The sequence below is a fragment of the Aulonocara stuartgranti genome, assembly GCF_965226115.1.
Source record: "Aulonocara stuartgranti genome assembly, chromosome: 4".
NCBI lineage: Eukaryota > Metazoa > Chordata > Actinopteri > Cichliformes > Cichlidae > Aulonocara > Aulonocara stuartgranti.
In genome coordinates, this window is record NC_138942.1 from 14,059,081 (window position 1) to 14,076,536 (window position 17,456).

General features: G+C 41.7%; 1 long non-coding RNA gene across 1 annotated transcript in view; it reads right to left on the reverse strand.

Annotated features, from left to right (window-relative positions):
* Positions 1-17,456, reverse strand: part of LOC309704809 — a 50,551-nt gene extending 33,095 nt beyond the window's left edge. Inside the window, exons 1-2 of the long non-coding RNA XR_014276381.1 lie at positions 17,331-17,456; positions 16,329-17,010 (exon numbers count right to left, since the gene is read on the reverse strand). This is a non-coding gene — a long non-coding RNA (uncharacterized lncRNA). The remainder of the gene's footprint in view (positions 1-16,328; positions 17,011-17,330) is intronic.

Genomic DNA, 17,456 nt, shown 5'->3' on the forward strand with positions numbered 1-17,456 from the left:
GTTTATACTCTGCTGTGTCTGGGTCAGCAGGGTCCTTGACTGAATTCTTGCCTCAGCATGCAGACAGTTTTAATAGTGTTGTTGCAGGAGGAGGAATGATTACATTATAAAAAAATATGCCACACCATATGTCCTTGTAAGAGCCCAAACCACACACAATAAAATCCAGCAGGCCTTCTAACGTGGCTTCTGCACTTCACAAGCTGACACAGCCTCGCTTTGGGCATTTCACCAGAAGTTTTTTTTTTTTTTAAAGAAAAAAAGAAGTTATCAAAAGGGAAAATTTGTGCTTAAAAAGTGTTAATTCTCTCTATTTGTGATTTCAGAATCTCCCAACCTAAGAACTACATACCAAAACTTGTACCGCTCTTGACATGTTGCCAGATACTGCAGTGGGCTTGTGTAGTGTGTAGGCTTGATGGTAGTAGTCAACTGTGTGAGGTGGTGTGAGAAATGGCGTAGAAGAACAAATGCAAATCTTTGGCCAGATGCTAAGTCCAACTTCACACACACGTACATAAAAATGGCACAACCAACTCAGACATTTTTATTCAAAGTTGCCTCTTCTGACTGGAAGCCAGCTTATTACTTCGATCAGAACCTCATTCTCTACGTTCCTCATCTCTGGTTCACTCTCTCTGTGCTCTGTGCTCTCCTTGTGTCTCACAACAAGACAGAGCATGCTCACTGTAAACCTCTCGGGGGGGGGGGGTGAAAGGGATTGGGAGATTAAATTTATTTTGAATTCCTTTTCCTTAATGTGCCAATTACCCCCACCCTTCCCTCTCCTTCACCTCTTCTCTCCACCCCAAGCAGCACAGCACAGAGTCTGTGCTCAAAGCACATCTCGTTTATGTTTTGTACACAGAAAACATTTCTTTCACCCCCAGCTGCATCTCAAACTTCACAGCTGTAATGGGATGCTATTCGCTGAAAAAAAGAGGGCGCATTAGATATGTTTGCACGGCTAAAAAGTGTGGGATAAGTGTGGGATAATAAGAAAAAAGGTTTGCTAGTTGTCAGTTTAGAACACGAGTAACTCTAAAAAAATGTTTTAGAGTTTTTTAATTACAGGTATATCTCATTCTTAAGGTTAGCAGTTGTAGCTTAAAGTTTATGGGAACTCACGGCTTCTACTAATCAAACCAGTCTTGTGCAATATGTTTTCCTGAATTAGACAAAAGTAGATGGCCCTGAGCTCTAAAACCGTATTAAACCATAATATTCTACAGCGTCATAATCCCGGTCATTTATGTCTAATCTTAGTAAGCAGATCAGAAACCATGCGTGTACATGTGCTTTTGCTTTGAAAGACATTGCCGGGCAATTTTTCTACTTTTTTTTTCTGCATCAAAGGTCAGGAATGCTAAGGTCAATGTAATGCTACAGTTATAAAAGTGCCTGATAATGACGTCTGAAATTCCCGATCTAACCCACTTGTGTAACAAAACGAGCTTAGGATGTGAGATTTCTCGACTCCGTTTTTGTTCCACTATTCAGAAGTTTGTTTCTTAGCTCTCAGAGGCAACAAAGACTATGCTTTAGTAAATGAACCCTGGCAAAAAGCTCAATTTCCCTCTTTTCTTTGGTTGGAGGACCAGTCACAACCCTTCTTTTCACTACATTTTCACACATTCCATGCATCCAAAATGGTCTTGTTTTCTATCAACTAAGTCCCTTAATTGACCGTTCTATCCAAGGAGGGATTAGCTGATAAGAGGGGGTAAAGAAGAGAGTGAAAGCAAAACAAAAAGAGGAAGTAGACGGACAGTTGGGGGTGGCAACACACCAAAGGATTACCCCTGTCATCTGTGCTCTGATAAAAATACATCTTTAGATGTGTGAAGAGACTTTGTTAGGCATCCAAGAAAAACCTGCGCTATCAGGCACTTTGGGGGCACCTTCTCTCCAGGAAAGAACAGAGGAAGGCCCCTGCAGCGAGGATTCAGTATTTCCTCCACCAGCAGCTACAGTTAAGACACTCCGAGGACCCAAAGGTCTTTCCAAAAGCCTGTCTCCGATGTTCTCCCACAATGCTTGGCCCCACTTTCTGTTTCTTTATGTCATTTTACACAGCTGCAGGGCCCATTCTTGCACTAAACATTTTGCCGTCACATTATGCTGTAATGTTTTAATCTGTTCTTTCCATTGTTTGCCGAGGTGCCAGCGTGGTTCATGATCTTCAGCACAAACAAGGAAAGTAGAGTTGTAAAAGGTGGTTTCGTGCTGTTGTGAGATCTCCAAACTCTTTAGAGCAAATCTGTAGAATGACTAAGTACAACAGGGACTGATATAGTACATAACCTGTGAGCACACACACACACACAAAGTAGCCAAGTGCCACCCACACTGCTGACGTAGGTGGAGTCCGAGCATCAAGCCAAAACAGGCTTTTATAATTGTGCTAGATTTATAGGTGTGGCGCCTTGTGTTCTATATTTAATTACAGATTTTACAATGAGAGCATGTTAAGTGAAATCTAATACAAGAACATCAGAACTATTGCCTTGGCCTAGATGTAGCAGTTTATGCAGCCCTACCTTGTAATTTCACCATATAAGGTTTCTGCATAAAATGCTAATGTATGCTTCATCATTAAGGGTAATGTGAGTAACAAAAAGTTAGAAAAGTGTGTGTGTCCATCTCTGCCTCTCCTATGCTTTTCATCTACATCTATACGCTCTCTTTTTTGTCATTTTATGCACATTCCTTTGATCTTGTATTTGAAAAAAAAACGAAGCTGTTAAGCGGCATGCCTTCTCGGATTATTTAATTAGGTTAAAACAAGTAGAAATAGCCTGTGCTGACTCCAGGGAAATTCCACCTGGGGGATGACAAGGGCTGTAAGAGTAGTGGGAGGGGTCGGGTGAGGGCGATTTGGGGAGGGGGGTGAAAGTCAAGCCCCATCTCTTTTTGACAGATTGGTACAGACACGGGAAACTTTACACGCTGTTTATTTGAGCACACTTTCTGTATGCACATATCATATTAAAAACCACAAATGTCAGGAGAAGAGTCAGAAGAACGCGCCTTTCCTCCCCTTAACATTACCCGAGCTGCTCCGGCTGATTTATGCAGCACAAAGGTCACGGCGAAGAGAAAAAAAATACACACTTTCATGTGTCAGTCACCAAGTCCCCCTCTCTCTCTCTACTTCCACTAATGATTGGCAGTGACACATTCAAACTGTTGTGTACACAAATACACATGAGCACATGGGCATAGGCACACATATACGCACACTTTTCTAGAGCATCTGTCGGTTAGTGCAAGAAACTTCAGTGTGACACCTGGCGATCAGCAAACAATTCTAAAGCAATCAAGCATGAAAAGCTGAAACCAGCTAAAGGTAAAAGGTGTTGAGTGTTTTCAAGCGCTGTAAACCAAAAAATAAATAAAGCTGTTGAAACAAATTATCAGAATATTACAAAGAAGACAAATGCCGTATGCTACTTTTGAACAAACTGAAAGTAGCACTATTAAACATCATAATACATCAAACTGTGCTTCAGCTAAGCTCTGAAGAACAGGCTCCATGTCCCCCAACATTTGCAAAGCAGATGTCTTGATTAGTGCATACCAAGAAAATCTGTCATTCCCTCCAACAAGACAAGGACCATAAAAAACTACGAAATGTTCTGCATTAAACAGTTCTGCTTTTTAACAGAGAAGAAAAAAAGCGATTTTACACGCAGATACCTGAAAACACAGGACACCATAGTGCATGCAGTGCATGCATTAAAAACACTGGGATTCTTTCCAAGATGATTAGTGAAGAAAAGTGAAGCCCACCCATGTTTACTCAAACAAAAACCCTGGCTATCCAATCACATTTTGTGGATCAGGCTATTTAAGAGAGTACCTGTAAAGACCAGAGGCAAAGGCTCGGGCACATGTTTTACTGCTCTGTTTGAATAATCAGGTACAAGTAAAACAAACAGCTACAGAAGGGATGTTTAGCAAGTCGCTCAGGATCCAACTCAGGGCAATAAGTGTTCATTAGTTTTAATAGCCTGGCTCCCGGAGCAAATGAAATGAAGACCAGGAGACCACATCCAGCTAATGTAAATAAACCAAATAAACCAAAAAAAACTCATCAACTGTCTGTTGTGAGAGAAATTTGAAAAAAATATTTAAAAATCATCCTGACTTTTCTAAGAAGTTTGCATAAGAGTAGAGGAGGAATGGGAGGAAATAGCCTATTTCTGAAATTAAAACTGTGTCCTCATATAATTGATGAAAAAGTATTTAACAGATGAGTTAATTCACTGTAGGATGATGATCGTAAAATACTAAAAGTGGGAGGGAGTACTCGAGGAAAACTTTAAAGTTACATCTCAAAAGCCCAACTATGTCTTTAGCCTGTGTTAGTCTGTTATGCTGGCGGCACATCTTGATTCCACCTGAGCTCAGAGAAAGGTGGTGATACACTCCCAGTGGTCCAGATGGTCCCCCCCAACACTGGCCCGAACATAAACATGGCTTGGGTCTGGTTGAGGAGAGGGAGACCCCGTTTATTTATGGACATGTCTGGGTCTGGGACACAAATATAGAAAGATAGATCGACGAGATGAGGGACAAAGGAAAAGAGCAGGGAGGCGGTGTGCTCAGACTTGTGGACGTCTTCCAGTATGGTCAGATGGTGTGATATGGCCCACCTACACAGGAGCTGAATATTCATGTGTCTATGTGCAAGTGTTTACAAGGTTAAAAGTGCATATTCCCATATGCCGCTTCTCTTATCTACAGATTCAGTCCAATGTACAAACTATAAAGCAAAATATCTTTTTAACCCGAGGAGCTAATTACACCCTCCGTGACGTCAAATGTGCCGCAAACAAGCACATGTAGCCAGCGGTATTGGCTGTCGGGCGGCAAAAGTAGAGCGAGGGTGTGAGGCCGGGGAATTCAAAGAATTTTCCTGTGTGCTTACCGGCACAAACCAAGCCCACTGTACATCTATGAAAGTATGGCTGAGTAAGGCCCTTTTCATCTTTGCAGCGCTCTCCTTAAATAAATCGGTTCAATCTCGATTTTTACAATAGGGTTTTACAGCTTAATAACCTGGCTACAGAAAGCCAGACATCGTAAGGTGTTTTATGGCTCTTGTAGTTCCTTTATGACCCAGCCAAATCTCATTGCTTCACTGTACACCAAAAGGGGCAGATACTTCTCTAGAAAACAAGACAGTTATGATGTTTTGGAACTTTGTTTAGGCTAAGGAAGTGTTGATGAGGAGAGGATTGGTCCTCCCACACAGAAAGGTACCATTTGCTCTCACAGACTTCTACTTGAGTTCCACTAGAACACAGTGCTGCACAAAGAAATCTATTTCATGCATTTTTGGTGCTGTTTTGTCACACACACACGACCTATCTATGCTTAAAACCAACTTGCATAATCGCACTGGACCTACCCTTATGGAAGACATTTTGAGATCGCGTAATCATGATGCTGCTACAAAGCAAGATGACGTACATTGATGCTACAACAGCAGCTGTTTTTCGTTGCTATAAGTCATTAAAATCACTATTCGTCCATCGATCTTCTGTCTCCGTGTGAGGGTTCTTCGCTTGTCTCGCTTCGGCATCGTTACAACATCGCACGGGGCAATAAAACTAAGGATAGGTGATTAGCACTGTGGCCTGACACAGCATGCACTCACTGAAATATAAACATTACACAATCACACCAAACATATGAGCAGCTTCAGCTAATTAAGACCACGCTGCTTTTTAATGCCTGTTTATATCTGACTCCTAAATGAATGCTACCCCTGGAGCTCCCTCCAAAACAGGTCAGCCAAAGAGAAGAGGACAGGGGAGGAACGGAGGCAGGTTGGAAATTACAGGCAAACCAATCTGACCTGCGGTGCCCGAAACGAAAAGCTTTACTAAAAGAAATGAAATAAATGCAATGAAAATGAAAAAAGTCCTAGCATGAATCTTGATTATTTTCATAAATCTCTCGGAAATCTGATGATTAAAGAAGTTTACACAAAAGCATTTGAAGTAAGCAACCATTTTCAACTGAAAATGACCAAATGTGCTGGACATATCTGAATTTCTTTGATCATAAAGATTTAGGAAATGTGAGCTTTAATACTTCTCAATCAGTACCATGTGGAGCTTTATTGGTGTACTGCTGCCATTCTTATTGCCTTGGCAGGCATGAAGGACACAGAAACCCAGGAGACAGGGGGACTGACCATCGCTCTCTAACATCATTAAAAGCGATAAGCTGGCAACTGGCAGAAGCCAAGCTTGCCATTTGTAGCCGCTAGGTCCCTGGCCACCTTACTCAAACTTTCCAAAATGTTTTCACAATCTAAACTCTGCCTCTCCTCCCCGGTTGTACACGACTCAGCCCTCAAGAGCTCAGTGAAGTTGATCTTTTGCATGGCGCCAGAGTTCTGGGAGAGGGCCAGCCTCACCTGAATGACCTCTGCCTTGTCTTCAAAGCCTTTAAGATTGTCTGCTGTGACCACGATCAATACTTCCACAGACCTCCCCTTGCTTTACGAGACAAAGAAAGCACGCTATCTACATACAATAGAGCACAGCATTGTCACATTTGTAATTATATTGGAAGGCGTATTACCTGTTTTTATATGCACACATTGTGGTGCACGGGGGTTGGATTTCAAGTTGCAGCTTGTTGAGACTTGGGGATTTACTGAGAAGGTGGGAAGGCATGTGAATGTGTGTGTGACAGGGAGAGCGAGCGAGAGAGAGAGACAGATGTCTGGAAGAAGCTAGGCTGGCAGAGTTTACAGTGAAGGAGGACTGGCTTTGTAAGCAAATGAAGGAACACACACAAACGTGTGTTAACCTCACACCAACTTTTCTCCTTACACCACACTGAATGCCAAGCTCACAACAGACATGCACCAGTGCTAACCTGGTGTCTGCATGCAGGGGCTGGTGTCTTTGTGTGCATGTACATGTCTGCCTCTAGTTCACCTATGCTACCTGTTGGGCACTAGACTCTCGCTCTGTTAATAGTGTTACGTGCTTTTACAGAAGCCATTAAGAGCATTAGCAGACGGGCAAGATGTAGTACTTTACTGTGGTAGGATTTCCCCTGGTTTTAAACTGAGGTATTGCCAGTGTTATACCAGGGAGGGCTTGTGTGGAGGTGACCTGCTGGAAAGTTTAACAAATAAAAAAAGAAGCTATGTGCACCAAAAAAGGCCAGTCAAGGAGCTGCTGCTCTTAACACCCCTTTTAAAATCAACTGTAAGGAGCCACGGCACAGAGCAATAATAAATAGCTACAGAGAAATGTAATTCTTTACTGCCCAGCTGCAAAATGTGGTTAATGCAAAAGCCAACCTTCTGAGGTTTGAAATCTAAAAAATGCAGCTAATGAACAAATGTTTTCCTAAAGTCTTGGCCTCTTACAAAGTAGAGAAAGATGGTGAACTCCGGCATCAATGATTAACTTGAACAGTAGACTGGGGTTTACCTGAGCCATTGACTAGACAGGCACATAAAAATACACTACAGACTTCCTCCTTCATATCGCTACCAAAGCTCCACCCTAACTTGCTCATTCGGCAGCTCTGCCATGCCTCAACAAACTGTCTGCAGTAAACAGCTTGGGGAAAAACACAGATCTTTACCGTAAAGGCAAGTGAGCTCCTAAGATTCCTGCCTGACAGTTTCGAACACGCCGGGTCAGGTTCTGAGCTCTGCTAGCCTGCAGTAGCTGTTATCAAAAGCTGCTGAAGGATTTCAGTGATCGATTATTATGAAGAGATGAGTAATTCTGGAGAGCTTAGAAGAGATGGAAAGATAAGCAGCTGAAAGCAGTGTTGCAATCATTTGCTTATGTTGTATACAGCAACTGTCTGAGAATGAATGAGTTTTAATTCAGGTGCAATTGTCAGCGAGCTTTCCACAAAGACCTGAAAATAAAATATGGGCAGTACAAGTTTGCACTTTCACTGAGAATAAACAGAAAGTATATGGAAAATACAACAAGAACAGATATGAATGGTCAACAGCTTTGATAAGCCCGCAGGTTGGAAATGTATTTAGGCTTTGGTGAGAAAGAAATGAGGCGATAAGAAGGACCTACAGTACATGAAATATGACTAAGAAGGCTTTGCATATCTCAGTGTGTGTGTTCAACTTTTTTTTTAAAGTGTCAAAGGTCCAAGTTCCATGACTGACATACTCAAAAAGAGAAATCTGATAGGCCGTAGATTATGGATGACTTGATATAGTGCATTTGTGCATGACTTGCAGCTTTGCATTTAAAATGCACACACTTTACATATACACAAATGCATGCAACAGTAAATGTCTAATTGCACATGTGCACATACTGCATTGAGAATGAATGCACAGACTGTTTGAGAGACATTCTGAGACACGTCAAAGACACTACAGGGCCAAAAGGTCACATAAAAATCCTCCTGTGATTAAAACCTGTTCCCATGACACTCTTTTCCATCTCTAATCTCAAACTTTTTCAGGTTTATCTAACCTGAAAAACTGCATAGTTTCAAACCTGTTTTGTTTAAAGCAAATTGGTCAACGTACAACAATGTGATGTACACAATAAGAGGACATGGAAAACTTCACCTTTACAAATATGCAAAAGCTGCAAGATGTGTAGACCAAAGTATGACTTTGGCCTACACACAATTTGCGCAGACACATGCATATGGGACACCCGTGGGAATGAAAACTCTACTTGCATTGTACTAATGACTGTGCTGTCACTTTGTCATAAGTTGCCCCACCTGTTCCTGAAGTAGGCCAGTTTTATCTCCGCTTCATTCATTCTCTGTTCGTTAATGTCTGAAGTTTATAGCAGAGCTGAAGTACATGAATGAATTGATTGCTCAGTAGTTGTTAAATCTAAAGGACAGAGTGGGCGTTGAAGGCTGTTTTTGTTTTTTTCAGCACTTTATCAAATTATCAGGTATTTAAAACTTTGTTGAAATCGTTCAGATTATCTTGATAGCAGTAATCAAAAATGCTGCATATTTGAGTTTCCTGTAATTTGACAGCAACTTGCAGGGCTGGAAAAGGGTCATGGGAGACAGATGTACAAAGTGAACTTTATTGAACTTCACTCTGATTTTATCGGTGTCGGTACACACAGAGGCACACGGCCACTTTGATCTTCAAAGGGAGATGAGCTAGAATGAGGGGCAATAAGAAGATAATAACGCCAATCTATATCCATTACTCCATAGATCACAGGTTCACTGCAACATGCAAAGTAGCTTTCCTAGCTTTTATTTTCCAGACAGAGAGCCACATTTCATGTTACCACATTGCCACCTAGTGGTCGCATGTACCCGGACCAGCAATGGAAACCTACTGCAAATCTAGCCATGCATTCAGTTTCTTAACAGCAAACCTAAACCTTCTCCATCTTAGGTTAGGTCAGCTGGATGCAGACTCGAGCCCATCTAAGATGTCACAGAGCAAGCTGCAGGTTACACCCTGGAAAAGTTTTCAGTCAATCCCAGGGATAAAGCAGAGACATGACCACCATAAACTCTTCCATCTATATATAAAGCCAATGTAAAATCACCAGCAAGTCACTGGACTGTGTGAGGAAACCAGAGCACCAAGAGAAAGCCATACAGCCACAGGGAGAACACGTAAACCCACAATGAAAGGCCCAGCCAACCAGGAGATTCAAGACCAGAAGCTTCCAGCACTGCATTCTACAAATACTGCAACAAATTGAAAAGTGAAGGATGTGAATGAATGCTATTCAAAGCATTTGTAAGTATAAAAGTATAAAAATATTAAAAACACTTTTAGTGATTAAAAAAAAAGTCAACCTCTAGCAGTAGAGGACATATTGTACTAATGACTGTGCTGTAGTAGAGGAAAGAAAGCTCTGCTGTGATTTACAGTTAAACCGAGGGCAGAAGAGTCAGCGAGGTGTAATAACTGTATATGAAACATGCTTATCTACTGTGACAGGTGACATATGTAATCTAATTACACTTAATAATACAATAAAACACAAATAGAAAGTGGGGCCTTGAGAAACCCCACAGAAAAGATCCAATTGTGACCTCTAGTGGTGAAGTCAAGGAAGTGTGTGGGGGACGTCACAAGGCACAGAAAAACAAGAGAGCAAGCGAATGTGTCCCCAAAATGATATTTTTTAATTTTCTTTTAACTATTTTATTATGTTTTATCATTTTTTTAGACTCTATTTACATTTTATTTAGCTTGTGACATAAAATTAAATTTGCAATGCTTAACAAATTTAAGTTTGTCTCATTTGCTTAATAAAAACAATAAAACTTTTAGTTTCAAACAAGATTTTAACAGATTTCCTTTTTTTTATGACAGACTGTCATATAAATTTGTTAAGCACTGTAAATTAGAAGATCAGATTTCAAAGATGGATTTTTACACTACTACGACAGATGAACATTAGATAGATTCAGTGTAGTCAGTGTACATTACAATGGGAGACCAAGGTAACAGTATGAAAAGTAGAACATGTTATAGATGAACGCACAATCTGTAAATGCCCCCTTTTTTCAGTGCAGCCTGCACATTTAAATATATATGTGGTGGTGGGTGATTAATCACACGCTGTACAAACAGCACAAAGTGCCCGAGGGGGCACCCAAATCATAAGGCCCACAAAGCATGAGTAATACCTGGACCCCAGTGTCATATCTGATGGCAGCAGCTCAACATGTACTCCCCTACTACTCTGGAACCCTCAGCACACAGCGTGATCAAAGAGGGTAGAAGAGTAGGAGGATATCATCAAAGACTCTCAAGTTGTTAGCCACTAGAAAATATTTATTAAGTTTAATTTCTAAGTGTTGTTTGTTAGCATGCTAACTCATAGTAAGCCAAACCTTCTTCTTCCACAGGGATGCAGACAGATCTGCATGTTCGTTGTGTCATAGATTTTTCACTGGATGCCATCCCTGATGCAACCCTTCCACTTCTGCTGGCTGCTGGAGGTAGGAGTAAAGTTCCAAATTAGCGCCACACATTTTAAGTGGCCACAGAAAGAAATGCAGGCCAGAAAACCAGGATTATGTTGTTGCACACATTAACCACAAGAGTGCAGCAGAATGTAAGGCATGCATCAAGATAATCCGAAAGCTTGACTACAGATGGCACTACAGCACAGCAATTCTCTCAGTGTTATTTTACACAACTACTAACATCACACCTATGAAGCCCAGATTTCATTTTAAGCCAATGTAAGATAACAAAATAAATCAGTCCCCTGGGAAACATGAATGGCTCTGCTTATTTGACTGAAGCCTTCTGATGACAGCCCAAGTAGAGGACAGCTTGCAGTCAATTTAACTACTTTGGTGCTGTAAGTCTGTGACTCTGTTCAGTGACACTGGCAAGCAAATTCTTCCCTGTCTGTCAGGGCTCAAAGTAATAGTTTGACAGCACAACACACTGGTCTGCTCAGCATCTGCCCCCCTACTTATCAGGCCTAAAATTTGAATTCAGCAATGAGCCTCTATGCGTCAAGAAAACCAAAGGTATCAAACAATCAACCTTAATCAAGCATTTTATGTGGAGACGACTGCGAGTTGACGACATTCAATCTCTTTTAAAGGAACTAAAAGCTTTCACAATTGCACGGATCTCCAACACGAGCACATGACTTAACACACACATAAACAGCGGTCTGAGGAGCCTGGTGTTCTGCTGTGTCCCAGGGAGGTCACACAGGAAATTTCACGCTCCTCTTCACACTGAAAATGTCTCCTTTATCCTCCCGACTGGAGACAAAAGAAAAGAAAAGAGGAATGAAAGACCGAACTGGAAAAGAAAGGAAACCCACTCTGTCTTACTTATGTAGGTGTGACTCGCTGAAACACAGCCATGGCAACCCACACCCAGCAAAGTAAAGGAGGAACGTGGTCACAGGTTCAGTGGAATGTGACATTTATGAGAGCAAAACACAAAGGGAGGAATTTTCCTTCCAAAACAGGAGCAAGAAAACTGAAGGAGAAATGTCAGGAATTTAAAGTATTTCTAACTCTCGATCAGATTTTTTTTCCATACAAGGACGGTTAAGAATGCACCTGAAAGTTCACTCCAAGTCTGTTTTAAAAGAAATGCATTTTAAACTAGTGTCATCATTGTTACACTGCAAACTATCAGAGCGGGCTGTTTGTATTTGAGTTTTACTATTAAAGTAAGAGTCTTTATTTAGCATCGTTCCTCTTTGGGACAAGTTTGAGGTACGTAGAGCATCCTGTGAGAATGGAGAGCTGTCTGCCCGTGCTGACAGAGGTGCCCCTGTAATGTGGCCTGCTGAGCATTTTCACTGTTTGCTCTCTGGTCTTAACATTTGGGCTGACACTCTATCTTCTATACTCCTGCAGAGGTCAGTGTGGTTTTTCTTATGCACAAAAGGTAAAAAGCCCACGGGGTAGTAGGATCACAATTACAGTTCCAGGAAACATACCGTTTTTTATCACATAACAGCAAGTGACAGGCTATATGACAGCTATGTAACTTCAAAAGGTGTAAACACAAAGTGCACTGGGAATTTTTAACCAAAGAAGTCAGGTTTCGTGTCATACCTCCCAGGCATCGCTCCAGAAAACCCCTCCACCCAGGTTTGCTACTTCCTCTAAAACAACCTTCTTCATTCTCACCTAAGCACAGGCTGGATGCCTCTCTCAGCCTCACACTTCCTGGTAACTCCCACACCAGGATAACACCACCCTGAGGCAAATATACACACACGAGCCACCTTCTAAGTTGTGGTTTCCCTTTAGGAAATCAGCAATCTGCTGCCATTACCCACCAGCATTTACACCTCCTCTCTGCACCCTTTAATTTTTCTTTGCCCCAATGTTTAAAACAAACAACTTCTCTCCCTTATGAGAGATCATTACAGGAAGAAAGCACCACACAGACTGTTAAAAGACGCCAAAAACAGCTAATAAATCTAAGGCGGTGATCTGGTGTCAGAGCATCAGGGTGTTATCAGTGTTATTAACAAAAGCTATGTACACATTCTGATGTGACTGCTCTTGAAGGACGTTTCGTGATTTCTAAACTTCAGAATATTCTGCGAATTTGAAACTGTGAGCAAGACGAGAGGACCGTTCAGAAAAACATGACATGATGTTGGACCGTTTAGCTGCTGTGTCAGTTCAATTTGCGCTCTCTTCCTACCTTCCTACCACAAAATTTTAAACACGAGACAGCACATATGGAGACACAATTGCCAAAAGCCCTGAGAAGAAAAACACTTTATAAAGCGCTCCAGCTTTTCAAAAGCTCTCTCCTTCTCCCTTTCACACACACACACACACACACACACACACACACACACATAAACACATAGACACAAACACATACACCTCGAAACAAAGGTGCCATTTTACTCAGGAAGGGTCAGCAGTTCTCTCCATCAGACAGGGGCTTGTTCTTGGTCAGAGGCTGCTGCCCAATCTCAGGCCACCCTCCCCTGGCTCCACTGCCCCCCCCCCTCCGGCCCCCACCACCCCGGAGACAAGCTCCCCATTGTTCCCGCACTACTAATAAATGACAGTTCTCCTGTTCAGACAAACTTTAGGGCCCATTCAAACACACACACACACACACACACACACACACAAAAGTTCAAATGGTGCTCTACATAAAAAGATACCAGGAGCATTTTCTTTTAAGACTGGTATTTCTCGAGCTCATTAAGTGTTTATCTGACACTAATGATGTAAGGATGTCTTCCTGCGTCTTAAGCTTTGAACCTGAGGACAGGATGAGATAATCCTGAGGGCCGTTTGTGTAATAATGAATAACAACTGTTCCTATTGCCTTCCATTTCTCTTCAGTGGTCAAAAGCAGTCATGACATTGAGTCATAGTTCACCAGGAGGTCATGCTGCTCAGTGCGTGTTGTCACCCTGTGAGCTCAATCGGGGGCCAGGGAGCTGAGGTAGGCCTTGAGTTTAGACATGATAAATCACCACTCAGCTTAAGCTCATAAACACACCATTAACACGCTCGACCACATGAACTCTATCCGTTTACCTTAACCGCATGGTGCTCGGGACTATCTGCCTGTGATAGCACTCTTAGGGGTCTGATGCACATGGCTGTCACAGCTACATGAGGATCTGTGAGGAGCTACATGAGATCCTTTCCCATCACTAGTAATTAGATATGTAATGTGCTTCAGACCGCAGTGTAGAAACAGTGCACGCGCTCCCTGATTTGCTTAGGTGACATTTATATTCAGGGAGTGTAAACTGGTGTTAATCGTCTAATAAACATCAGCTGCATCTTACTAAATAGAAACAACTAGATTAGCGTATTATATTCCCGACAACACAAATCAACTTGAAGCTGAAACTCAATTGCCAGTGATGACAAGGTCCTCCTGAAACGTTGATTGGAGTAAATACAGGGTTGTTAAGTCTTGCCCCGGTGTGTGTATATGGTTCTTTGCTGTGGTTCACCACAAACATATCATATGACAGCACAGAAAACTGAGAGAAAGCAAATTCCTGCTATTTTTAGCTATGACAAACATAAACAAAAGAATCAGAAAAAGAAATACACTTGCTGAAGTGTCATGGCTGCTTTGATGTCTATCCGATCACTCGTGGGCTTCCATTTAAGCATCTTTATTTTTTGATGGGCTTAAACAGGAAAAGGGGTGATGCTGGCCATGCGCAGGACAGATGCTGGACAACCGGGGTCAGATATTGCTCCCGCTTTGCCGTTTAAATAACAAAAGGAGGCGGAGGAAGAAGAGGCAGAAGTTGTGAGAAGAGGAGTAAGGGGGAAAAAAGCCCCAGTGTTTAGTCAAGGCCTGCTCACTGACACAAAGTCTGTCTTTGTCTGCCTCCCAGGGTGCCAGATAAAGGAATTCTTGTGTGTCGGGGGCTCTGACCGAGTTTATTTGACACTTCAGCTCCTTTTGTGAAGCAAGTGTCCCACCGTCAATGCTGGCCATGAGAGTCACTTGGCATTAGACAGAGGGTCGCTCTTCAGTGGAGAAAGGGGGTCTTGTTTGGAGAAGATTTTTAATAGAGGTGGTGTGTGTGTGTGTGTGTGTGTGTGTGTGTGTGTGTGTGTGTGTGTGTGTGTGTGTGTGGACAGAGGGGTGCTCAGTCGGTGCTCTAAGCTGTATACGGACATATAGTGGAGCTCTGTGCCCTCCCACAACCACAACAGGAGAAATTCTTCATTGCTACAGAAGTGCGTGGGATTGAGAGGACTGGGTACTGAAAGATGAAGACAGGTGAAAGTGGAGGCTTCAGCAAATGAAGGAAGACACACACACACACACACACACACACACACACAGCACCCATTATGAATGCAATGCCGTTAAGTCACACAAGGCTTGTAAAAGATGGACATGCTAACTTGCAAAGCAGGTTATCTCACGCTATTTTGAGCATGTTTATCAGTTGGGTGATCACATGGACCTGTAGGTTCAACATAATCCAATTACATTCCATATATATATATATATATATATATATATATACACATACATACATATATATACATACATACATATATATACATACATACATACATACATACATACAGATAGATAGATAGATAGATAGATAGATAGATAGATAGATAGATAGATAGATAGATAGATAGATAGATAGATAGATAGATAGATAGATAGATAGATAGATATGATTGACAGGTGTTCCACTACCACTGAGGTCAACGTTATAGTGCTCAAAGCACTTTCCTCTCACCTTGAATGGAGTTACTGTATGAGCGGTGGGAGGGCCTGCTCCTTTTTATGAACACTGTATCCACACTGTGGATTTATTTCAGCTGCACCTGGTCTTTAACAACTTATAACAGGTCATTGCTCTCTAGGCTGTGAACACCCGGCAGTGCAGGTGCATAGCCAATGGCTGTGCTCAACACATGCATGTGAAATATTAAATTGAGCCATTTCCCCTCTTCTTTAACATTTACAGATGCATATGTAGTGATGTTAGAGAATAATAAAGAAGAGTTCTCACCTACTGAACAGGTGAACTTAATGAGAGTTTGGCGAGGCTTCCATTGTCAAAATACGCAGCTCCCAACTGACAATGAGCAGAAACACACCTTCTGTGTTTGTATGTATAAGTATGTTCCTAATGAGTCCACTTCCAAAAGAATTTCAGTATAAATTATAATTTGGTAGAGAAGATATGGGCACCCATGTGGGTGTGTTGAGAAGATAAGAACAGAACCTTTGGCCAAAGCAGACAGTGCTGAATGCATTGTCACGTCGCGAATGTATAACATAAATACAAACCTCCATAGGTCAAGCATACTTTGGGGTTTTTATATTGACGTTGTCCACATACCTGCGGAATCAGGAGATGCGCACATATTATCCAAATCACTGGACATCCACTGGAGCACAGCTTCCAAAACATAATCCAAGATATCCAACTGTGCAAAAAAAAAAAAAAAAAGAAATCCACCAAATACAGATTTCATTTCCGAAATCAGCATATAACATTAACCATCTATGAAAATGTCAGCACTTGACCACGCGTGTATCCCAAATATCCCAAGAGACTTGTCCAGCAGCTGAATCTGTGGCAGGAGTAGAAACTCATCCCAGACTGAAGTCAGCATTTCCTTATAACACGCGAAAAGATCCATAGCTGGAGTTTTCAATCCATCAGCTGCTATCATCGTGATCACGTTTAAACAAAAACACAAAACAATAATAACTTCTCCACGTTTGTCAATGTCGCGATTAATCCCGTTAATGCGTCCAAAGAGCCCCAGCATTAAACGATTTACGCCCAGGCAAATCCAGCAAAGCAATCAGAACGATTATTTTCGAAGATGCTGATTCCTCCTTAGGGTCCAGCGCAATGATGGTATCTGCGGCAGCTGCAGCCAGAGTCTCTGCTGACACGACGCGCTCTCGTCAAGAGCCGCAGCTTCACTGAGCCATAGTTTGTGCGGAGCGCCTCAGCACATGCTGCTTTCACCAAACGTAGATGCGCAATGCATGACGGTAAGTGGAGTTAACTGGAATAGGAAAACAGCAGCAGGTTTAAACCTTAAAAGCAGTTTTTAAAGACAAAAGAAAGAAAGAAAGAAAACACGGAACGCAATGAAATGATTTCACAGGTTAACCTTAAAATAATGAAAGCAAAGTAAAGGTGAAATAACTTTTAAACTTTTAAAAGTTTTAAAATAACTTTTAAAACAGTTACAGGCATTAGAAATTAGATCATATTATCATTATTATTATTAGCAGTAGTAGTATTAGTATTATTATTCTATAAATATCAGTAAAGCTGTCATGGATATCAGCTGTTACAATCTCTGTTGCAATCGTTCATCACCTGTTAGTTTCATTCCAGGTTGCGTGTGAGCAGTGTGTGTGAGTAATAATGATCATCTGTAGCTGTGCAGAGATACAGAGATGTCGGTGCCTTGAATCACCTTCCCATGAATGAATCTCTTGTCTT